The sequence below is a fragment of the Dipodomys ordii genome, unplaced genomic scaffold (genome assembly GCF_000151885.1).
Source record: "Dipodomys ordii isolate 6190 unplaced genomic scaffold, Dord_2.0 Scaffold26, whole genome shotgun sequence".
Classification (NCBI taxonomy): Eukaryota; Metazoa; Chordata; class Mammalia; order Rodentia; family Heteromyidae; genus Dipodomys; species Dipodomys ordii.
In genome coordinates this window covers 2276194-2280681 of record NW_012267242.1, presented here as the reverse complement: position 1 = coordinate 2280681, position 4488 = coordinate 2276194, and the positions used below count along the sequence as shown (strand labels likewise).

Below are 4488 nucleotides of genomic sequence, written 5' to 3'. Positions count from 1 at the left end.
CCGGGCAGGAAAGACCGTGAGACTCCTATCTCCAATAAACCACCAGAAAACCGGAAGTGGCGCTGTAGCTCAAGTGGTAGAGTGCTCGCCTTGGGCTGAAGAGCTGAGGGACAGCACCCAGGCCCAGAGTTCAAGCCCCACGACCGACAAAAAAAAAAAAAGGTAAGGGATAACACCCAGGCCCTCAGTTCAAACCCTACCAGCATGTGCACGCGCATGCATACACACACGCGCGCGCACACACACACACACACACAGGTGAGATCACCTTTTTTGCACAGACAGATCCATGGGGAAGGAGAGAGCTCTGAGCTGACTTCTGCATGGATCATAAACTTGTTCAGAACTGCTACCAAAGAACTTGCATTTTGCTGCTGTTTCATCATTTCCAACTAGAAATCATGTCGTGTTATTGGTAGTTTCATTTTCAAGAAAGTGAAACTTCACTCATTATTTCTTTAACTGGAAATTCAGTGCCTAGATTTTTATTTCCGAGCAGTTACAATGTCACTGAATTTTCACTTTTAATTTTCACGTTTTTCCTCCGCGTACTGTTCACTAACCTACCTACAGTGCTAGAAAGTCAATATTGTGCTTCCCCAGCTCTCCACATCTATTTGGTCTTTTCTCCCAGCCTGTTTGAGGACTTGAAAGTAGAAGGCTGGACTTCATGGTCAGAGGCACTACCTCCAAAAAATTATCTTTACCATTCACAACTTGTGCACCCACCCATTAGTCTTCTCATCTGTAAAATGGAATAATGACAGCCACCTTGCCCCAATTCCCTCTATTAGCTACCCAGAAGAATCTCTTTCTCTCTCTCTCTCTCTCACACACACACACACACACACACACACACAAACTGTGGTTCCAATTTCCCCACTTCAGGGTAACTCACTGTATTGTCACGTCAGTTTAGGAATTAACTAGAATCTTCAAGAACTTTAGATCAGTCAGTCACAGCCTCCTGTGTACTTTGATTAACCCCTGGGCTCCTAAGAAACTAGGTAAATTCCACTCTGCCATTTGCTGACACAAGCATTTTTTCTACTAGCGTTACATACTTAAAGTGATTATTAGTTTTCACACAAAGTTCTTTCAAAAAGTTTCTGTGGTGTCCTGGCTATGTCCTCCCTTCTCTTCTGCTAGCTAACATTTGGAACCCCCTGACTTTGTTCTACACACGGACAATTTTAAAAAGGAGGAAGCCAGGTGCCCATGGCTCACACCTGTAACCCTAGTTACTAAGGAATCTGAGATCTGAAGACAACGGTTCAAAGCCAGCCTGGGCAGGAAAGTCCATGAGACTCTTATCTCCAATTAGCCACCAGAAAACCAAACTGGCTCTGTACCTAAAGTGGTAGAGCACTAGCCTTGAGCTGAAGTGCTCAGTGACAGCACCCAGGCCCAGAGTTCAAGCCCCATGATCCACAAAAATAAAAATAAAAAGAAGGAAACCACACACTTCGTCTAGCAGAAATCATAGAACACCCAATATTAGAATTATTTAATTCAGATACTCATTTTATAATTATGTAAATCCAGGCCCAAGATGAGAAAATGACTTGTCCATGATCATTAGCTTGTCTTAGTGTCTTACTGCCAAGATGTTGACACCCACCCACTGCTCATTTTTGTCCCATAACAAGGATCCATTACTTCCTGGGATCACCACAAAGCAACTGGGCACAAGAGCCATTAGCCAGGTAGATAGAGGTCAATAGTCCTTACACCCCAGTACTCATCACAGAGGAGACTTTGACAGAAGACAGGGAGAGATTACAGAAGGAAAAGGTCATGAGGAAGAAGGAATCAGAAGAAGGCTAAAGCTATACCTATCACAGATACTGGGGGCTGAATCTTCTCCACATAGTGGGCCTGGGCAGCTGTCATGTTTGCTCTCTCTAAACCACCAAACAGTAAAGTGCAACTTCTCATTCAGGGTATCCTCAAAACAAGAAGCTACAAGGTCGCAGCATTATCCTACAACAAATGCTATATGCCCAACAAGGGGAGGAGAAAGTGAAGTTCTCCTTCCCTGTAAATTGGGGTCACAAAAGTCCCAAACAGAAGATGTGAATGTCAACCACACTTGAAACAGATACGTTGGAAGAGCACCCAGATTTTCTAGCCCCCCCCCATTGTTTCTAGCTCTATTAAGGATTTGGCAACTCCTTTATGTATAAGCAAACATCTGTGATGTACACGGGGAACTTAAGAAGAATGGAGGCAGAGGGACTGCAAGTTTGAAGTCAGCCTGGGGCTCCAGAGCAAGACGGTATCTCAACACCCCCCCCAAAAAAAAGAAAAATAAAAAAGAGGGGAAAGGGGGAGGGGTAAGGAAAGGGTGAGTAAGGAGAGGAGGAAGAGAGGAAGGTAGGAAAGAAGGAAGGAAAATAAAATGGTTGGGAGAGAAAGTAGATGAAAGATGAAAATGTGAATGTGGTGAGACTAGAGCAGAACTAGCCCAAAGAAAGCAAAGTGTGTGTGTGGGGGGGGGGTAAGATGGACAGAGATGCCCCACCCAGAAGCTCGCTTTCTCCTACAGTCTCAGAGTCTGGTCAATTACATTAGACAGAGATTCATTCATTCAAGCACTGGATCCTTTTTTTTTCTATTACACCATTCCAAAGTCTAAAGTGATTTCCAGCCAGAAAAGGATCTTGGTGGTCATCTGGACCAACTCCTACCTACCCTACACCCCACACAACTTGCTTTTTATAAAAGGGGGTGGGGAGGAGAGAGTCAGTATTGTCTACGCGCCACAGGTCTCTCCGCCGAGGAGGCTCGGGGGACATTAAATGCCATCGAAGTTCTCAGGGTCCTGGCTCTAGACCAAAACTATTCTCTCACAGATACCTGTACCACGGGCCCCACGTCTGAGCTCCCTCCTACCCCCACCCCAACACGAGTCTCCCCGGGCACAAAGTTAAGAATTCCGGAAAGCCGCCCAAGGCAAAAAGCCAGAGTGAGAATCGCCGGCGCGAGAGACAGAAGAGCTCGCGAAGACGGGCGCAGGAATCGCTCCGTGCCGAGCCGAGCCCTCTCCGCCTAATGATCGGGGCGCGGGGGTGTGGAGAGGGGGACAGCGCGACACCAGCGGGCACCACCACCTCCAGACTGTCCCAACGAACTTTCCTGTGAGGCTCCCTACCGTCTCCCAGCTGGGGAAATCGGGGAGAGGAGGGGCGCAAGGCGACCTCCAGCGGCGGCGCCCCACCACCACTACCCACCCCCGGGTCGCGATCCCGGCTCGTCCGTCCGCTCCCCATTCATTTCTCCGGGTGCCCAGGGCAGCGCTGTCTAGAGACCTCGGGCCACCGCGCCCCCCTCGGCGGACTTAGGAAGGGTCTTCTGGGAAGTAGAGGGGCCGAGACAGCCGAACACGAAGTGAGGGGATCGAGCGGGATCGGGACGGCGAGACTGGGGACCCCCCCTCCGCTCCCTCCGCGGGCCACCTCTCACCCGCCCACCTGCCGCCCCTCTCCCCCGCGGACAGCGAGAAGCGCACCGAGCTCTGACGGAGCGGGTGCCCGACCTCCTCCACCACTCGGAACTGTTCGCGCCCCAAATCAAAAGAAAAAACGTTCTTTCACTTTGTTGGAAAACTTTTCCAGGCGCGGGGGAGCAGAGGTGGCTGGGAGAAACTCAGCCAGAAGTTATTTAGCTGTCGGGCTAAATCAGCTGGGGCGCGGGGGTGGGGGTGGGTAGTGGTGTCCCCAAGATTGGTGACTAGAGGGGCGCAAAGGGACCGGAGGCGAACTTCTGCCGCCCGCACCCACACTCACCTCCAGTCTCCGCTCGGGGCGGCCAGGGTCCAGGGGGGCGGGCAGAGGGTTGTTTGTCTGTCTGGCGGCTGCGGGCGGGCGAGCGGCGAAGAGTCTCAGCCGGTGCGCGGGCGGGCGAATGCGCTCCGGCGGCGGGGAGGGCGCGGAGAGAGCGCTGTGCCGTGCGCGCCTCGCCGAGTGCGTCTGCGGCGGCGAGTGCGTTGCATCACCCCTTTTATAACTCCCCGTCCGGCTGCGCGCTCGCTCTCTCGGGCTTACCAGTCTCAGGCTGACGTAATGCTATTAATAGCTTCCCGGGAGAACCGGACGGAGCGCAAGAAGGCGGGGTGGAGGAGGGAGGAAGGCGGGGCCGATGGGCGGGCGGACGGGGCGGGGTGTGTGGGGGGAACTGGTGATGCAAGCTCCGGGAGGAGCGGGCCTCCACGGGCTCAGCGTCTTCCCCCCCCCCCCACCTGCCCCGCCTTGCATGCTGGGGACACACAGCCGCCCGCCCTCTCTCTCCATATCAGGACTGGAGCCGTCCGGGCGAGCCGCCAGATGTGCGTACTCGCCGCTGCGTGTTCCAGGCATGAGCCAATGATGCCCAAGCCAGAGGCATGACTCCACCGCGTTGGCATCTCTCCCTCCGCTAGGTTTGGGGGAAGAGGGAGGGGGGTGCTGGAGAGGCGGATCCTGGCGGTGGCCCAGACTAGGTGAAATC

The 4488-nt window shown here is 52.9% G+C and overlaps 1 protein-coding gene across 3 annotated transcripts in view; it reads right to left on the bottom strand.

Moving 5' to 3' along the window:
- Nucleotides 1–3983, bottom strand: part of Atf3 (activating transcription factor 3) — a 14489-nt gene extending 10506 nt beyond the window's left edge. For 2 of the 3 annotated variants that reach the window (XM_013014968.1, XM_013014969.1), the window contains exon 1: nt 3789–3983. The gene's annotated coding sequence lies outside the window, so the exon portion shown is untranslated. The remainder of the gene's footprint in view (nt 1–3788) is intronic. The other variant, XM_013014970.1, reaches the window with a different exon arrangement.
- Between the last annotated feature and the right edge of the window lie 505 nt (nt 3984–4488).